The 19,791-nt window shown below is 55.9% G+C and overlaps 1 long non-coding RNA gene and 1 pseudogene across 1 annotated transcript; both read left to right on the top strand.

Annotated features, from left to right (window-relative positions):
* The first annotated feature begins 3,026 nt into the window (after positions 1–3,026).
* On the top strand, positions 3,027–16,657 carry LOC138844373 (uncharacterized). Its single transcript, XR_016216833.1, has 3 exons — positions 3,027–3,270; positions 7,113–7,235; positions 16,521–16,657. It is a non-coding gene; the product is annotated as an uncharacterized LOC138844373 (long non-coding RNA).
* Positions 16,658–16,660: 3 nt separating this feature from the next.
* On the top strand, positions 16,661–17,535 carry LOC149123497 (small ribosomal subunit protein eS4-like; annotated as a pseudogene).
* Positions 17,536–19,791: the final 2,256 nt, after the last annotated feature.

Here is a 19,791-nt window from a genome sequence, read left to right on the forward strand (position 1 = left end):
CCTAAACAAAGCAGTTAACAGCCCAAGTAACTTGATGTTGCATGTAGTAAATGAAGAAGAAATGACAGCTGCAATATCACAAATATTCAATCCTTAATCAATTAATGGATGCAGGCAATGATCAATAATGACTGATGGGGTGGGCACTGTGGTGTGGTGGGTTAAGCCACCACTTGGGATGCCCACATGCCATATTGGAGTGCCCATTTCAGTCCTGGTACCTCTGCTTCCGATCCAGGTTCCAATTCAGCCTCCTGCTAATGTACCCTGGGAAGGCAACAGATGATGGCTCAAGGGCTTGGGCCCCTGACACTCATGAAGGGGACCCCAAGGGAGCTCCAATTTCTTGGATTTGGCCTGGCTCAGCCCTGGCTGCTGTGAACCAGCAGATAAATGATCTCTTTCTCTCTCTAAAATAAATAAATAGTCGCCTCTCATGGTGCCTTTAAAAGATTTTATTTTAAATGGCTGATAATATCACGAAAGAGAGACAAGCAGCTATTGTACACTCTGACGGAGGCGCCCTTTACCACCTGTGTGAAGCAGTATTTTCGAAAAGTGAGAACAAAAAGAATTCTCGATAGTAACCAAAATTGGATTTGGCCTCTAGATCGAGCTACAGGCTGTGCAAAGGACAGGAAACATACTAAACAGCACTGCTACATGTTAATAAAAAAAATCTGGACTTGGCGATTGTGTAGAATAAATATCTAGATGGTTTTCTCCCTCCAAAAAACCAAAAAAGTGCAAGGAGAGAAAGAGATGGGGGAGGAGCTACAAGCTACCAGAGACTCCAGATAGACATCAGTTGGCCACAGCGTACAGATCTTACGTAGATTCCTGGATCAAATATTCTCCAAGCAGAAAAACAATGATAAGACATTCACGGTCCTGTGGGCACTGACACATATCTTATAATATTAAAGAATTATTGGAGGGAAAAGTGCTACCGAGGCCAAGAGCGGGCAAGACCCACCCCCCAGGGCGAGGGGCCCTAGTGTCAGGGGCGCATTCCTGCTGCTCAGCCCACCTCTTACTCCCCCCGCGGCTGGGGCTGGCTGTGCAGCTCTGGTTTCTGGACAGGAAAATGCAGATACTGACATACGGAGCCTGTTGCCGTCAACCTCGGCTGGCCTTCCTGGGTGCAGGGGCCACATGGGGCGTGGACAGCAGAAGCCTTGTGGAAGGTTTTCAAGGCCGTCAGAAACGGGGAGTTGGGGGGGGCGGTGGAAAGGACCCAGCGGCTTGGGTGGGACGGAGGCATGGAGAATCTGGGGTCTCGTCCCACCTTCCCAGCTCTGCCCTGGGTTAGAAGACCAAGAAGGGGGAGAGGCTTCACGAAGGAGAGGAAAGCAGAGGAGAAGAGAGAAAGAACACAAGGAGGCGCTGAAGGTAATCTTGGGGTTGCTCAGTTGCCTGAGTCACCAACTGACCCGGGCCCCTAAACAGAACGGAAAATGCCACGTCTGCCCCCTCCTTACCCGCAGCTCAGGTCAGAGACAAGCAGGGCTGTAGAGGCTAAAGGGGATGCTCCGGCCATGGAGACGAAGGAGTGGCTCGGCCAGGGGACCTGACCCCCGGTTTATCCATGGTCATCCAGGTCAAGGGCACACCGTGGTGCCTCTGTCCCTGGTGTCCTGTGGTGCCAGAGTCAGGGAGAAATAACAATAGTCTCACTAGTTAACACCATGATTCCAGGCTCTATTTTTTAAAAAATATTTATTTATTTACTTGAAAGAGTTACACAGAAAGAGAGAGAGAGAGAGAGAGAGAGAGAGAGAGAGAGAAAGGTCTTCCATCCACTAGTTCACTCCCCAATTGACCACAATGGCTGGAGCTGCACCAATCTGAAGCTAGGAGCCAGGAGCTTCTTCCAGGTCTCCCACGCCAGTGCAGGGGCCCAAAGACTTGGGCCATCCTCCACTGCTTTCCCAGGTCATAGCAGAGAGCTGGGTTGGAAGTAGAACAGCAGGAACTCGAACTGGTGCCCATATGGGATGCTGGCACTGAAGGCAGCGGCCTTACCTGTTATGCCACAGTGCCGGCCCCATCCGGACCCTATTCTAAGTGCTCTCCTTGCTAACTCATTTCATCTCCCCAAACAGCCCTTTGCAAAAGGTCCTGCTCTTAAACCCATCCAATAGGTGAGCTAGCCAAGTTCAGAGATGTTAAGTCACATTCTTAAGATCACACAGCCACCAAGTGGCCCAGCAGGAATCCGGTCTCAGAAGAGTCCAGCTCTGGAGCCCCTGCTCTTCACAGCCACCCAGGAAGGCAGTGGCGCCCTGGGCCCAGGCCGCTGACCTCATTCCCTCCCCTGGATGGGGTGTTATAAAGGCTCCTCTTTCTCCTCCCAGAGCAGCAGCAGACGCCCAGGGCGAGAACTGAGGCCGCTCAGTGCTCTGGAGGAGACCCTGGAGCTGCACGGGGACGCCCCCACCCCCCAGCTCCTACCCCCCACCCTGCACGAGAGGCTGTGAAGGCCCCGAGGCCGGGGAAGCCACTGCCAAAGACAACAGCCTGCCTGTCCCAAGCTGTTCTCAGGCCATGCGGCCTGGGCTGGCGGGTCTAATTCTTATCGGCTCTGCAAGGAATGCGCTCTGAGAGGCAGGACCAGGGGCCCGGGGAGGTGGGGGCAGGGCAGGGATGGGGGAGCCCCTGAAGGCCCGGATGTGAAGCCCAGTCCGGCTCTTGGTGGGCAGCTGGGTCCCCTCCCCAGGTTCTGGCAGAACATTCTCGAACGATTCAGCCTGAAATAGCATAAGAACTTCTTTCCTATATTTTTTTTCCTCCAGGCTTTTGGATGAAATTATATTTTACAAATGACTCATTATTATATTTATAGCTTCTCTCAAATGATTCAAATTGTGGCGTGTCGCCTCCCTGTCTCTCGGCTCCCCTCCCCAGCCCGACAGGAAGAAGTGCTGTTTACTGTACGGCCAGGTGTGGCTAGCGCGAGTGGCTTTGCCGCTCCCTATAATTACGGCTGCCCGAGCCCTGATGAGCGCCCCAGCGCACTGAGTCATGCGCAGCCTTTGTTCCGGCACGTCGTTGGGAGACGCATGCCACAGTCCCCGCGCCAGGGAGCTGCTCCCGCGGTGGCGGCGGCAGGCGCGCGCGTGCGATGGGCTGGTGAGGGCGAGGGTGGAGGCGCCCCCACCCCGTGCGAAGGCCCCCGTGGGTGAGGGCCCAGCAGCTGGCAGGACCCCCGCCTGAAGAACCAAGAGGGCTTCGGGGGGTGCGCATGGCGGCTGCTAGAACCCAGGCTGTGTGAGTATCCGCTCGTGGACTCGCCTCGGTTTCTCGTAGGGAGCCACTCTGGCTCCTTCGGGAATGGGGGGTTCTCAGCCAACCTCAGCTCCCCCTGCCCTCCCACCCTGGTGCCCCTCGAGCTCCTGATGAAGGTGTGGTGCAGTTGGCTGTGAGAGGAGGCCCGGTTTGCAATAATCAGGTGCCCATGGGGTCCAATTCCCCTTGGTCTGCCCTGCCTGCGTACTGAAAAGAAAAGTGAAATCCCACAGAATGGGGAAGAACATCCTGGAACTTGCGACATTCTCAGAGTCCTTCAACACCCACCTCCCACCGTGTCCTTGAACCTGGGCTGTGAGGATTGGCAGATGCTCCCCTGGCTGTGGGACAGGCCCGCAGCAGGGACAGGCCACCCGGAGCGCTGAGGCCCAGAGGAGAGAGGCCAGCGGTTCAGGAAATCTCCCTGCACTCCTTCCTGGGCTTTGAGGGGGAAACTGGCTCCTGCGCGTCCCAGACTCGGCAGTGGCCACGCTGGGCCAGGTTGCAGCCAGGAGCTATACGTGTGCCTGGGTTGTGTCCCCAGGCTCCCCTACTCCCCCCCGCCTGGGGTTCCTTTGGATCTCCTTCCATTTCCTCTTCTTGGCACTGGCTGTGTGAGTGGGAAGGGGACTGGGTGTGGACAAGCATCACGTAATTATTGGTGAAATCAGAACGAAGCCCTAACCGGATGACTTGCATGTAGGCTCGGCTGGGGCGCTGAGAGGTTGCAGAGGATGGTCGTGAGGGCGGCCTGGCCAGGGACCTGGAGTCCTGGGACCCCGCCTTCTAGGGGGTTCCGACAAGGGAGGGAGGGGCCGCTGACCAGGGGAGAGGAAGGCAGAGCGTTGTGGCGACACAGGGAGGAAGGGGGTGGGGCTTACCTGGACCGGGGGACCTGAGCTTCCTCCTTAGCCTGGCGGAAGGACACTTTCTGGAGAGAAGTGTTACTGCCAACCTCCCGTGGAAGCAGAGCCAGGCCAGCGAAGCCAGCGGGAGGCCAGACTGAGGGGCGGCCAACACCGGCAGCCAGAGCCACGCTTTTAACCTTGTGTGGCCTCATAGCCACCCTACCAGCGCTGGCGCCTTTCCCCTTGCCAGCGGAGGGTCAGCATCTTCGAGAGCGCTGAATGATCGCCGAGGTGCCGGTTTTGAACCCCGGGCTCATTGGACACAGCTCGTCTCTGCTCTTCTTCCTTCCTCCCCCCTTCTCCCAAAGTACTGCTCCTGCTTGGAACCCCGACTCCGCACAGCAAGGAGGCAATGCCAGGGAAGCAACCTTGGCATGAAGCCGGATAGGAAGCTGGAATAAGGGCGTAGAGCAAATGGGGTTTCCTGGTAGAGGTCAGACTGCAAAGGGCCTTGCTTCATCCCACCTTTGAACAGGCTGGGTCAGGGATGCCGGCCCACGAGCCAGCTATGATTTCTAGGTTGGGCTTACTGAGCTCTTTGCTGGCCTTACTTGCTTACGTGTGACAACGTGCAACCCGAGATAACAAGACCAGCTTGCACACACTCCCCCGATGTATGCACCTCTGTGATCTCGCTGGGGGACTGGCTCTTATCTTCCCGTTTTCTTTATAAGGAGATTGAGTCAGCCTGAACCTCTTGCCCAAGGCTGCACAGCTGGTTCGTGGCTAATGGAGGTTTAGAAGGGAGGTCTGCAGGCGACTGACTGTTCCAGCGGAAACTGCTCTCTGGTTCTTCTGCTTTCTGGCAGTTTGAAAGGAGAGCAAAGGGCTGTGATACTAGGAGGGGGGTCAGCACAAAGATAACCCCACGTCTGAGAACGCGTAAGGCTGATCTCAGCTCGGGGACTCAGTGCACAGGTGTTCACAGGTGTGCTGTGCACCACGGTTGCCGAGGGGAAAGGGAAAGCCCCGTTTGTTGAAATTCCCTCTTGAGGTGGGAGTGGGTGCTGCTGGCTTAAACTTTTACTTAGTAATTTTAATGATTAGAGAGATGGGGAGAGAGCGTTCTTATCTCCCTGTTCACTTCCCAAATGCCCACAACACGCAGGGCTGAGCAGAGGCCACAGCTGGAAACCAGAAACTCAACCTGGGGCTCCCACATGCTTGGCAGGGACCCGAGCACTTGAGTCATCATTGCTGCCTCCCAGAGTCTGCATTAGCAGGAGGCTGGAGCAGGGACTCAAACTCACAGGTGCCCTGATCTGGGATGTGGGTGTCTTTTTAAGCACTAATGCCTGCCCCAAGACTCCTGAATCCAAAATATAAAATGTACCACGGTGCCCACTTATTTATTTATTTATTTATTTATTTTTATTTTTATTTTTTGACAGGCAGAGTGGACAGTGAGAGAGAGAGACAGAGAGAAAGGTCTTCCTTTGCCGTTGGTTCACCCTCCAATGGCCGCTGCGGCCGGCGCACCGCGCTGATCCGGTGGCAGGAGCCAGGAGTCAGGTGCTTTTCCTGGTCTCCCATAGGGTGCAGGGCCCAAGCACTTGGGCCATCCTCCACTGCACTCCCTGGCCACAGCACAGAGCTGGCCTGGAAGAGGGGCAACCGGGACAGAATCCGGCGCCCCAACCGGGACTAGAACCCGGTGTGCCGGCAGCACCGCTAGGCGGAGGATTAGCCTAGTGAGCCGCGGGGTGCCCACTTTGAAGCCTGCAGCTCTGGGCTATTCATTTGCACTGCTGTGCAGCCTGCACCCCCCACCCCTGCTTTCTCATCTTCCCAAACTCAACTCCACATCCATGACAGAGTAGCTCACTCCTCTTCCTTCTCTCCTCTGCACAGTTCCTGGCACCTACTCTTGTACATCCTGTCTCTAGGAATCCTGTTGCTCTAGGGACCTCCTGCAAGGGGAACCGTGCAGTGCCCCCGCCTGTCCTTGTGTGCCTGTCCTGTGCTGACTTGTATTTCATTGGCTCACCATTCTCAGCCACAGCTGGCAGTGCTCCACGTGCAAAGAGGAGTGGGGGAAAAAAGAAAGAACACAGGAGGGGCCGGCACTATGGTGCAGCGGGTAAAACCACCGCCTGCAGTGCCGATATCCCATATGGGTGCCGATTTGCGTCCCGGCTGTTCCACTTCCCATCCAACTCTGTGTTGTGGCCTGGGAAAGCAGTGGAAGATGGCCCAAGTCCTTGGGCCCCTGCACCCACGTGGGAGACCCGGAAGAAGCTCCTGGCTCCTGGCTTCGGATTGGCGCAGCTCCGGCCATTGTGGTCAATTGGGGAGTGAACCAGTGGATGGAAGACCTCTCTCTCTCTGCCTCTCCTCTCTCTGTGTAACTCTGACTTTCAAATAAAAAACAACAACAACAACAACAACAACAACAACAAAAACAAAAAACAAAAAACGAACGAACGAATTCAGGAGCAATGTGGGGTGGATTTCTTCGCTGCCAGGGTTCCAGCTGTAAGGGGGTGGTGGTGATTTGGGGGGTGGATTAGAACACAATGTTGGCCGGCGCCGCGGCTCACTAGGCTAATCCTCCACCTTGCGACGCTGGCACACCGGGTTCTAGTCCCGGTGGGGGCGCCGGATTCTCTCCTGGTTACCCCTCTTCCAGGCCAGCTCTCTGCTGTGGCCAGGGAGTGCAGTGGAGGATGGCCCAAGTGCTTGGGCCCTGCACCCCATGGGAGACCAGGAGAAGTACCTGGCTCCTGTCTTCAGATCAGCACAGTGCGCTGGCCGCAGCGCGCCAGCTGCAGCGGCCATTGGAGGGTGAACCAACGGCAAAGGAAGACCTTTCTCTCTGTCTCTCTCTCTCACTGTCCACTCTGCCTGTCAAAAAAAAAATTAAAAAAAAAAGACAATGTTACACAGAAATCAAAATGTTGTGGCTTCTCATTCCAGGGGGAGGGTCCAGCATCTCTCCTGGGGTGGACGCCACTCATCTGAGGGTTGTGCTGCCATGAACCAGGAAGGGGGAAGCTCCTGGAGACAACGCAGAGACCCTCTGGGTGTTCCATAAGCGAGGTAATTTGTTCTGCAAGAGAACTCCACAGGCGCCTAGTGGAGTTTGGGTACAAGGGCTGGAGAAGAAAAGGGAAGCCTAAGGGGGCCTTGGACGACAGTGAGAGGTTTTCGGAGGTAGGGAATGGCTGATCGGACGTCTACAAGATTCTCATTTGCTTGCTCGATTCCCCTCTGTGACCCCCCAAACTCGAGCAAGAGTCTGCGGCTGTGTCAGTCGGGGGGTGGCCAGCAGCTGTGGGATTTGGGGTGCAGATGGAGGCCGAGGGGTGGAAAGCAGGCAACCCAAGCCGCAGGTCTCCAGAGGAGGCACAGCCTTGAGGATCCCGGGCTCACAGGCAGAGCGGGGTTGCGGGAAGGGTTTTAGGGGGACACAATGGTGAGTCCCCGGAGGTGGGGGCACGGGGCCTGCTCGTGGCTGGAACCTTGCACAGCACACACTCTGGCAGCTCGGAGTGTGTGGAGCTTCTCTTTTCCAGCAGAATCTGTGTCAGGGACAGCCTGGGTCAGCAGGAGGTGCCCTCCGCCCGGCTCGCTGCCTGCCAGACTCCCACATAGTGGGAAAGAACTCTTTTTGCAGAGGGACAGAGATGGGGCTAGAACAAATCCAAGGGTAGAACCTGTCTTGAATTTTCAAAGCAACATTGTTGGGGCAGGCGCTGTGGTGTAGCAGGTTAAGCCACTGCCTGTGATGCCGGCTTTCCATATGGGTGCCCTGCTTCTGATCCAGCTCCCTGCTAATGTGCCTGGGAAAGCAGTGGAAGATGGCCCAAGCTCTTGAGTCACTGTCACCCATGTGGGAGACCTGGATGGAGTTCCTTGCTTTGATCTAGCCCAGCCCTGGCTGTTAGGGCCATTTGGGGGAAGTGAACCAGCAGATGGAAGACCTGTCTCCCTCTCTCTGTAATTCTGCCTTTCAGAAAACAAAAACAAACAAAAACAAAAACAAACAAACAAACAAAAAACTTAAAAAACACAAACTCAACATTGTTTTCAAAATCTGAAAGCAGGAATGTGAGGCTGTGACCCACTCTGATGGAAACATATGCTAAGGAGGCGGAGGGGTGGCTCCTAGACACAGCAGGAACCCCAAGGACAGTCGGACTGTTCCCACCCGGTGACCCCAGAGGAGGCTGGTGTGGAAAAGGAGTGGAGCGTGGTGTTGCTGTGAGTGCGGGGTAATCCCCTGGCCAGGTCCTGGCTGAGCACAGGCTGGGGGATGGAGCCCTGCCTGGAATCACTGATGCGTCCGAGATCTCTGGACCCGTCTGCTTGGTGGGGGAGACCGCGGCGAGGCCGGCTGAGGACACTTCCCGCCGGTGCGCGCCAGCCTTGGCCCGTGGACCCAAGGCTCTGGGCCTGCCTGGCTGGATCCCATTTTTGTCCAGCCCAACATCCCTTTGTTAATGAGGTCCCAGGGTGGAAAAAAAAAAGGGGGGGGGGCCTGGCGCGGCTCACACTCAAGGAGATTTGCCAAACGTGTTAGTTGCCGCTAAAAGCTTGTAAACCGGGGTGCAGGATGCCGAGAGGCCTGGGCTGGCCCGGAGGATGAGCTGTGTAGAAGTTCCACAAGCTCCCTGCTGGCTGGTAGGGAAGAATGTCCCCGCGGTGTCAGAGGCGAGCCTGCGCTGGGGCCCGGGCCAGCTCTCCCCGTCACGGGCCCCTCTGCTCCGGAGGAGCTGAGTGCTCCCTTGTATTTGGGTAGCTCGGGAAAGACCAGAGGCCCGTTCAGGGAAAGGCCTGAACACACCGTCATCAGGGCCCGGGTCGGAGCCTCGGCTGCAGACGCTGGAGTGCGTGCACGCGCACACATGCACGCGTTCTCAGTTATGAGAGCGTGGGGCCCTCGGCCTGTGGGCGCCAGGGTGCTGGGCGGGCCTCTCGCGCCAGTGAGCATAGCCACTCACTTTACTGGAAGGCTAATTTGAAACAGAGTGCGATTTGGCAGGGCAGAGGTGCGTGTGTTCTTCTGAGGCCCCCATTTCCTGAAAAGGCACAGCGTCGGCGACGAGCTGATGTTGCTCGTTCACCCATGGCGCTCCTGGGTATGCTTTGGGGAAAAAAAAAGGCCTCAGAGATCCAGTGCTGGCTTTCTCTGAAGGTAACAGAGTTTGTGGCTTGCAGGCTGTTTTCGGTCTGGGGCCATAATTTGTTTGTTCATTTCACATGTTCCTTCCCCGCAGGCTTGCTGCCAGCGCTGCCTTAGCACGTTGCTTGTGAGTGGCCGGGGGAAGCCAGAAATAGGAGTGATCAGGAAAACACTGGGAGAGAGGCCGGGGCTGGTATCGTGGAGGAGGGTGCACATCTACAGACGGGAAGCCGCGAGGATGCGTGAGCCCCCGGCTACAGGAGACACCAAGACGCCCCAGGCAGGCCTCTGTGCTGGGCTCAGGGGCCCAGGATCCCGTCTAGAAGCAGTTGAGTTGCTTGGGAAGGCCTAAGTCTGGATTCAGCCAGGCAGGCCCCTGAGCCCGGAAGCATAGGGCAGCCGAGACCTGGCTGGGGTGGCCGGCATATCAGAAAGGGAACAAAGAGAAAGCAGGTTGCCCAGGGTGCCGCGCGGGGCCTGAACTCAGTTATAAATGTTGGTGGCCATAGCCTCAGAGGGAGGGGCCCAGGAGGCTGCCAACATTGATCTCATGTCCTGGACAGGCCTGGAAGTTACTTCTGACGCCCACCACCCAATCACCAGAGAGCCGGTGCCTTCTGCAGGACACGGGGCACACGGAGCTGGGTTTGGGGGCTACACGGCTGGGGAAACAGACTGGGAGGGGACATATGTGCTGATGGAACGAAGTCTTTTGCAGCCTCGTGCTCTGGCAGACACAGAGGCCAGCAGGACGTCAGGGCCCGGGGAAGTGCGGGGGCTGTCTTATTCACACTGTAGCCCTAGTGCGTAGCTGGCAGCCAAGGCTCACAGCTACATAACGAAATCACCAGGTAACCGACAGGAAGCACAGAGTGCATCTTCCTGGATCCCATGGTGACGTTTTCAGGGACGGTGGAGGGCAGTGAGGGGCTGTTCCCGAAGTGAGCTCTGCAGAAAGCCCCTTGCAGCACTGCAGGAGGCGGGATGTAAGGAGGCCCGGCTGACCTTGCAGGGCCCAGCTGGAACGAGAGGGGGGCTGGGACCGCGGCTGCGGGCCGAGGTCATGGCGAAATGATGCATTAGCAACTTGGCTAACTGCATCGTGTTTTTCCTGCCTGTGATGGCACCAGGCTTAGGCCTCATCCCCGACAGATGACTGGAGGAGGAGGGAAATAAACGGGAGTTTAGACGTGGTCTCTGCGGAGCTGGGACCCCTGGATCTGGCTAATTTGAGAAGCCATGTGTTTCCTCCATTGGACGATTTCAGAGCCATCCTTGGGATTTATGGGAGGGACGGGGGCTCGAAGGGACTCTGGCTTCTCCTTTCAGCTCTTTTTCCTTGAGAAAGGCCCTTTCCTTCTGGGCTTGGTTTGGACGTGACTGTTAACCCTGGAAGTGCTCCAGTATTCCTCCAGCCACAGGGGGACGGCTGAGATGAACTCTTCGGTTTCTCAGGGGGGATATAAGTATTTCCCTCTCCTTCTGAAGCTGTCAGAGTTAACTCACAGGGCGTGGGCCGCTTGCAGCTACACTCCCCCTCTCTAACCCTTAAAAGATCCAGGCTGGGCGGGGGGTGAGTCTGGCCCAGGGGTTAGGGTACGGCTTGGGCAACCCGCATCCTATGTCAGAGTGCCTGGTTCAAACCCTGGCTCCTCTGCTTAGGATCCTGCTCCCTGGAATTGCACACCCGGGAGGCAGCAGGTGATGGCTCAAGTACTTGGGACCCTGCCGCCCATGTGGGAGACCCAGCTTGGGTTCCTGGCGCCTGGCTTCAGCCTGGCTCAGCCCCAGCTGTTGTGAGGATTTGGGAGTGAAAAAGCAGATGGGAGATCTCTGTCTCTCTGCCTATAAGTAAATAAAAACTTTAAAAAAAAATCATGCTGGTTCCTAGGCCTCCCACTCACACATTTCGACCCTTGGCTCTGTCCCCACAGAGACCGCGAGCCAGGTTCTCGGGGCCACAAATGGCTGACTTCCACCATGCCCTTTCCAACCAAATGGTTTCTTAAATTGCTCTCTCTCTCTGCCGGCTGTTCTGGGACACAGACGCCAGTGTGGGGGTTCCCGGCTCTTCCTTTTTCCCTAGGAACAGGCGGGAAAAGCCTCCCGGGTTTCTGCCCGCCGCCGCCGGGGAAGCGGCGACCGGGCTTTGTGCGCCCTCGGCGGCCGCGGGGCGTTGCGGGCACCTCCGCCACGGCGTGCGGGGCCCGGGCAGGAGCGGCGGGAACGCGCCCCCGCACAGGGCCCCGGGGAGCTGCCCGCGCCAGCCCCGCCCGCCGCGCCGGGCCGCTGGGAAGGGCCGGGAGGCGACGGGGAGGGGGCCGGGGAGGAGGGAGCGTTCCTGCAAATCACATGATTTTCCCGCTTATATAAATCACAGCTTGTTTTTCTCAACCCGCTGCAGACTTAAAGGTGCAGCGTCTCCTTTCTCTCCCAAGGGCCGGGCTTCCCCTGGGGGCTCCGGACGCCCCCGATCTGGGCTGGAGGGTGTTGGGGGGGGGTCCCTGCAGCCCCCATACCTGGGAGTTTCCTTTTAGCTCGGGACCAGTGCAGGGGAAGGAACGCTGTGTTCACAGCAGCCGGCAGGGCGGCTTGGGGTCAGCGATCTCACTGGACACTGTGTTCCCTGAGAGTTGCCGGCTCCTAGGCCCGTGGAGGCTTGGGCCAAACTGGCTGGTGCCGCGGTCTGTGGTGGCCCAAACCGGGTTTCTAAGGCCCATGCTTACTCTTTTATTTTATTTTTTAATATTTATTTATTTTATTCAAAAGGCAGAGTTAGAGAGGGAGGGAGTGTGGGAGAGAGGAGAGAGATCTTCCATTGGCTAGTTCACTCCCCAAATGGCCACAGGGGCTGGAGATGGCCAATCCGAAGATGCGCCAATCCGAAGCCAGGAGCCAGGAGCTTCTTCTGGGTCTCCCACGTGGGTGCAGGGGCCCGAGGTCTTGGGCCATCTTCTACTGCTTTCCCAGGCCAGAGCAGAGAGCTGGATCTTAAGAGGAGCAGCTGGGACATGAACCAGTGCCCATCTGGGATTCTGGCGCCACAGGCAGAGGCTTAGCCCACTACGCCACAGTGCTGGCCCCATGACCTGCTACTCTTGGTCTTGGTGGGCTGCACTGGGGTGATGAGCTGCAGTCAGAGACATGTGCTATGGAGATTAATCAGCACCTTCAGTTTTAGCGCCTGTCCAGGCTGAGCGACAAGGCCAGGCACAGTTACTTGCCTTGTGAACAGTACGGGTGATGAGCCTAGTAGGCTTTGGGAAGAGGAGGCGGGGGGGGGGGGGCAGCAGTAGTGCTTGCGCTGATCAGGAATTGGGGGGTGAGGGAGAGGTAGATGAGACGGGAAGGCTATGGAGGGCAGCCGCAGGCAGCCTGGGGTGCAGGGCTGAGTGTGGATGGATCCAGTGGCGGCAGTGCTGTCCAGCAAAGGCGGCGGCGGGGCGGGGGCTGGTGAGCAGGGACAGTGTGGGGGGGGTGTTAAGGACAGCAAGTCTGGCAGTGGTGTGCGGGATCACCTGGAAGCCCCAGACCAGTGGGAGGCTCCGCCAGGAACCAGGCTGGCAAAGGCACGGTGCTGGGGCGTGCAGAGAGGCAGAGACAAACCTCAAGGAGGGAGGTTTGGAAGAGTAAATGGAGATGACTGAGGGGAGAAGTCGCCTATGGTGATGTGGATGGGGCGTGGGGAGGCGGTGTCCTCCACGTGCAGGGGGTGTGGGGTCGTGGAGTAAGGGCTCCTTTGCCAGGAACTCAATCTGAGCGTCCTGGAGCCGTTACCTACTGCCTCCCAGGGTGTGCATTAGCAGGCGGCTGGGATGGAGAGCGGGGCTGGGACTCGAACCTGAGCTCACCGATATGGGAAGTGGGTGCCCCAAGTGGCAGCAAACTCCCACCCGGAGGGGCTCCTTTCAGAGGTGCTGTTTGTGAAGATGGGGGTGGGGTGGGGTGGGAGGGACTCTCTGCCGGGAGGGGCCTGGGGCTCTGGAGACCAGGAGAGGCGCTGGACGAGATGACAGACAGGGAGAGAGGGAAGGAAGCCAGGGGGCACCCCCCCGCCCCACCACATGGGAGAAGGAGCGGCCAGCCGGCTGCAGAGGCCCCGTGCTCCCCAGAGGCAGGCCAGCCTGGCTGAGTGGTGCCTCTGCCTGAGCCCAGCCAAGTTGCTTATCCTCCCTGGATCTTAGTTTTCTCACCTCTAAAATGGGGGTAACAACACCGGTGTCACATCCTCTGAGGGTTCAGAGAAGTTTTCAGTGCACGCTGCTGGGTGCCCAGCAAGTGCTTCACACCATCTCCTCCCTCTCCACGTCCCCCTTCCTACCCCACCCTTCCCTTCCTTCAGTGCCCAGTGCCTGAATACAGTTTTTGTCTTTATACTTTTTTTAGGTTTATGTATTTATTTTTTTAAGATTTTATTTATTTATTTGAAAGTCAGAATTACACAGAGAGGAGGGGCAGAGGCAGAGAGAGAGATCTTCCATCCAATGGTTCACTCCCCAGATGGCCACAATGGCCGGAGCTGTGCTGATCCGAAGCCAGGAGCCAGGAGCTTCTTCCTGGTCTCCCACACGGGTGCAGGGGCCCAAAGACTTGGGCCATATTCCACTGCTTTCCCAGGCCATAGCAGAGAGCTGGACAGGAAGTGGAGCAGCCAGGTCTCGAACCGGAGCCCATATGGGATGCCGGCGTTTCAGGCCGGGGCCTTAACCCACTGTGCCACAGTGCCGACCCCTTTAAGTTTATTTATTTAAAAGACACAGAGAGACAGACAGAAAACCTCTACATGCTGGTTCACTCCCCAAATGCCCCCAACAGCCAGGGCTGGACCAGACAGAAGCCAGGAGCCCAGAACTCAATCCAGGTCTCCCATGGGGTGGGAGGGACCCATGTGCTTGAGCCCTCACCCGCTGCCTCCCAGGGTGGGCATCAGAGGGAAGCCGGATTGGAAGCGGAGCCGAGACTCTAACCCATCAAGCCGACATGGGAGACATGGGATGCAGGGGGTCCAGGCATCATCTTTATCCCTGTGCCAAAAACTAGCCCAAGTTTCTGTCTTTCAGTCGTAACTGAAGGGCCAGCACCTGGGACAGTGGTGAAGAAGCCTGTGGCTCACGTGGTAGCGTCTGGGTTTGAGTTCCAGCCCAGCTCCCAATTCCAGCTTCCTGCTGATGGGCATCCTGGGAGGAAGGGACCTGGCTCCTGCCCTGGTCCTGCTCTGGCTCTTGCAGGTATTTGGGGAGTGAACTGGCTGATGGGAGCACTCTCTGTTGTCTCTCTGCATCTAAATAAATTTATTTTAAAAATTAAGAAAAAGAAAGTAACCGAGGTGCCAGCATAGTGGCTCAGCGGGTTCAGCCACTGCCTGCAATGCCGGCTTCCCATATGAGCGCTGGTTCAAATCCTGGCTGCTCCACTTTCTGTGCAACTCCCTGCTAATGTGCCTGGGAAAGCAGCAGAAGATGGCCCACGTGCTTGGACCCCTGTACCCACATGAGAGCCCTGGGGGGAGCTCCTGGCTCCTAGCTTAGGCCTGGCTCAGCCCTTGCCATTGCAGCCATTTGGAGAGTGAACTAGCGAATGGAAGATCAATCTCTCTCTCTCTTTCTTTAACTCAAATTAATCAAATATAAAATCTCTACAAAAACTGTCGCCGAGCTGTTGTTTTTCTTCCTTCTCCTCTTCCTAACCTCCGCTTTCTCTTCCCCCTGGAAGACACACAGTCTTGCTTGTGTGACTGGTTATTTGAACTGGAATGCCCTCTACCAGGAAGGAAGGAACTAATAAACTTGTGTCCGGAGGGTCTCCTAGCTGCAGATGGCTCTTACCTCACAGGCTTCTCCCAGCTCTGCCAGGTTCCTAAGGGCAGGTGTTATCAGATCTTTTCTGTTCTCACAGCTGAAGAAATGGAAGGTTTTTTTTTTTTCTTTAAATAAATGGTTTTACTGGTCTATGCAGGAACCACAGGCCTCTCAGGGTTCCTTAGTTCAAAAATTTCTGAACTTCTATCTGTAGGCCTTCAGTTTTAAAAAGGACTTTAACCCAGTGGCCAGATAAAGTCAACACAGGCAACACGGTTCTGGGGGCGGTGGATGGGGAGGTGCTGGGTGGCGGTGGCGGTAGCTTAGCTCTGTCCCCACTCGCAGGCTCAGAACCAGGGTCACCGGGCACTCACAGCCTCTGTCTCCACGCTCAGCTTGGTTCTCTTCCTTTTCAGCCACAAGCCTCTTGAACACAAAGCTCAGTCCAAGCCCAGATTAAGGCTTCCCGGCCCCCTGGGTGTGGCCACCGTGTGGGCCAAGTGTTGACCCTGGCCATGGCGCCGACCTCTCGGCTCTGCTCAGCTTTCAGCCTGTGGAGTGCAAATCAGCTGAGCAGGGCCGGCAAGGTGCGGAGGCCGAGGCCAGAGGTGCAGTCTTTGAAAGAGTTTGCTGAAAACCAAATTTTTAGGTGAAAGAACTTCAGTTTCTGGCTTTTAGAACAATGATTTGAATAAAGCAAATACGGTAGTACTTAAAAACGATTGTGGAAAGTGGAGTTAAAAGATAAGTTCAGGGACTGGTGTTTTTAATAAAAGGTTTGTTTATTTGAAAAGTGAGAGCAGAGAGAAGAGAAAGAGAGAGAGAGATTTTTCCTTTTGCTGGTTCACTCTCCAAATAGCTGCAACAGCTGGGGCTGGGTTAGGCTGAAGCCAGGAGCCAGGAACTCCATCTGGGTCTCCCACACAGGTGGCAGAGACTCAAGTACTTGAGCCATCATCTGCTGCTTCCCATGATGGGAGGTGGAGCAGCCAGGATGGATGGGGAGCTGCAGAGGGAAGGGATGCTGGTTTGGAGGCCCAGGCCCCCGTCAGAGTGCCCGGATTCAAGTCCCGCCTCTGGCTCCCGAGTCCAGCTTCCTGCCAATGCAGACCATGTGATGGCTTGAGTAGTTGAGTCCCCTGCCGCCTACGTGGGAGACCAAGTGAGTTCCGGGCTCCTGACTCTGGCCTTGGGCCCAGACCTGGCTGTCAGAGGCATCTGGGGGGAGTGAATCAGTGCATGTGAGTTCTCCGTCTGTCTGTCTCTCCCTCTGTGTCACTCTTCCTCCAGAATAAATACATGTAAAAAAAAAATAAAAGATAAGTTTATTTTGGTGTAGAAAATTCTGAAATCTTTGCAAAGTTTTCCCATAATATGCGTTTTTCCGTTGGCTTTTTACAGACTCCTTTGTGTCGGTGAGATGCGATGCGGCACTGTCACGCGTGCTGATGCATATGTAAGATGGAGCCGTAGGAGTGGAAGTCGGTTAAAGGATATACCCTGTGCATTCTTAAAGATGTTACTCTGCGCCGTCTGAGACACACGGCAAGACCGAAGGATAAAAACAGCTCCCCAAGCCGCACTGCTCGGCAGCTTAGGCTGCTTCCATTCCTAGTGCGGCCGTGGCTCCAGGGCCCAAGCAGCATCTGAAGCGAGGAGCAGCTCTGGAGCACTGGATGCTGGGTACCTTGACCGGTGTGTCTGCTCCTCGGCCATCCGCCAGTCCCCGCGAGCTGGGAGGATGGCTCCCTCTCGCCATTTTCCCAAGGAACAGGCTGGAGGATGTGCTGACCCGAGAGGAAGATAAATGTGCATGTTCTTTAAGATTGATGGCAAAGTCCAAGCTGCTACACCCTCCCTGCTGGCTTTGTGGATGTCGTCAGCACCGATGAGACCGGACGGGATTTCTGTCTGATCTACGCCGCCATGGATTGCTTTGCTGTTCATTGTATTGCACCTGAAGCGGCCACAGACAAGATGCGCAAAGCGGGAGAGACCTTTGTGGGCACGAAAGGAATCCCTCATCTGGTGACCCAGGATGCTGGTACCACCCGCTGCCCTGATCCCCTCATCCGGGTGCGTGACACCATTCGGATGGGCTTGGAGACTGGCAAGATTATGGTTTCAAGTTTGACACTGGTAACCTGTGCGTAGTGACGGCGGGTGCCAAGCTGGGAAGAACTGGTATGATGACCAACAGAGAGAGACATCCTGGCTCTTGTTCATGTCAGGATGCCAACAGGCGTGGGTGTTGTGGTGCAGCAGGTTAGGCTGCTGCCTGCGATGCCAGCATCTCCCATGAGTGCCAGTTCAAGTCCTGCTGCTCCACTTCCAATCTGGCTCCCTGCTAACGTGTCAGCAAGAGCAACAGAAGATGGCCCAAGTGCTTGGGTCCCTGCACCCATGGGGGAGGCCCAGATGGAGTTCCAGGCTCCCATCTTCAGCCTGGCCCAGCCCTGGCTGTTCTGGCCATTTGCGGGATGAACCGGTGGATGGAAGGTCTCTCTCTTTCTCTCTCTCAGTTTCTCTCTCTCTCTCTGTAGCTCTTCCTTTCCAAATCAATCAATCAATCAATCTTAAAAAAAAAAAAAAGATGCCAATGCATCAGCTTTGCCACTTGGCTCTCCAACATTTTCGTTATTGGCAAAGGCAACAAACCATGGATTTCTCCTGGAGACAGGGAATGCACCTCAGCACTGCTTGGGGGAGAGAGAGAGAGAGAGAGAGAGAGAGAGAGAGAGAGACTGGCTGCACACAGAGCAGGGGGTGAAATGGCCTCTAGGCGACATGTTGGAAAAGTCTTTGTACTTAATTAAAGACAATACAGTGTGAAGAAAAAGAGACACCGCCTGGGACGCGTGCGTCCTGTACACACATAAAACGGCCACGAGGTCCACCCGGGAAAGGCCCCTCTGCCAGCCCTGACCGCGCCTCCACCCCGAGGCGGCCACAGCCCAAATCCGGGCGCCGTCATGTCCCTGCAGTGACCTGAATGCTATTATGTTTTACACCAATGGCCTTTGGCTTTATACATTCTTCTGAAACATGCATCATTTCCTCAAGAGTGTATTTCTGGGATTCCTCCATGTTGATACTGTTTTTGAACGGATTAATTTTTTTAAAAAGATTTATTTATTTGAAAGACGGAGTTACAGAGAAGCAGAGGCAGAGAGAGAGAGAGAGAGAGAGAGAGAGAGAGAGAGAGATCTTCCATCCACTGGTTCACTAAGCAGCTGCAACGGCCAGAGCTGGGCCGATCTGAAGCCAGGAGCCAGGAGCCAGGAGCTTCCTCTGTGTCTGCCACGCGGGTGTAGGGGCCCAAGGTCTTGGGCCATCTTCTACTGCTTTCCCAGGCCATAGCTGAGAGCTGGATTGGACGTGGAGCAGCCGGGACTCAAATTGGCGCCCATTTGGGATGCCGGCACTGCAGGCCGTGGCTTTACCCGCTCCGCCACCGCGCCAGCCCTCCATTTTTACTATTGGATAATACCAAGCGATTGGAACAGACCCCAGCTTAGGTCTCCATTTCCTGCTGGTGAATGAGCACTGGAGCTGTTCCGGGTGTTTTGCTGTCACAAACGCCGTGGCTGGGGACGACACTCGTGTCCACGTGTGGGTGTTTGTCTCGGAGTAGACTTGCCGGCCCCTAGGATGTGAGACTTCAATGCGGTGAGAGCCGTTCCCTGCGCACTCTCACTGCGGGCGGCCTCACTCACTGCGGGCGGCGTCACACAGCCTCAGCACGCTGGGCTGCTCTGGCTGTGTCTGCGATATCACCGGCGTGAAGTGCTTCCTCTGACCACTATGAGGCCGGCCATCTTCTTCGGTGCCTTTAGGCCAAATGTGCTTCCTCTCGTGGGCATTGCCCTCGCCGGTTCTGTCCGTCGGAGTACTTGCTCTTACTGACGATAGGATTTTGTTACGTGTTGTGCTCTGTGGCTTGCTATCAGTGAAATGTTTTGCAATATCTTTTTCCGTCTATTGGTTATCTTTGCATTTTTTTTTTGATACATAGACTTCTTTTAAATTTGAGAAGCCAAAAGAGACGCACAGAAAGAAAGCTAAAGAGAGACAGTTCATCTGTTGGTTCACTTTCCAAATGCCGCAGCAGCCAGGTCTGGGCCAAGTTGAAGCCAGCAGCCTGGCGTTCAATCCGGATTGCCTGTGTGGGTGGCAGAGACTCAAATGCTTGAGGCGCTGCCATTGTCTCCCAGGGTGCCCGTTAGCAGGAAGCTCGAGTCAGGAGTTGAACTCTCATCTGGGGCGTGGGTGTCTTTTTTGTTTTTTAATTTATTTTTTAATTTTTCTGGTTTCCAAGTTTTACTCGAGAACTCATACAAAATATTCCAGAGGCGTTTTGATCGCCACCTTCCTCTTCTCCGTGCTGGTTGAGCTGGAGGTGGCGGAATTCTAGCTCTCTCTCCAGATCAGACAAGCAGACACGCACAGGACAGACTGACAGCTGCCATCCTGCTGAGAGCACACGCAAGCCACGCGCTGTGCAGGGAGCGATCCGGGGACTGGCTCCAGCTGGAGGTGACCCATGGGGGGGTCCTTGGGTGGCAGGAAATGACGTTTGTTTCTCTGGTTAAAAAAGGCCCAGCTTTCTTGTAGCTTTAGAGCCAGCACAAATACAGGCGGCAGGGGAGCAGGGCGTGGGTTTCATTCTGTT

The sequence above is a fragment of the Oryctolagus cuniculus genome, chromosome 11, assembly GCF_051225735.1.
Source record: "Oryctolagus cuniculus isolate XC-2025 breed Fujian yellow rabbit chromosome 11, ASM5122573v1, whole genome shotgun sequence".
Taxonomy (NCBI): domain Eukaryota; kingdom Metazoa; phylum Chordata; class Mammalia; order Lagomorpha; family Leporidae; genus Oryctolagus; species Oryctolagus cuniculus.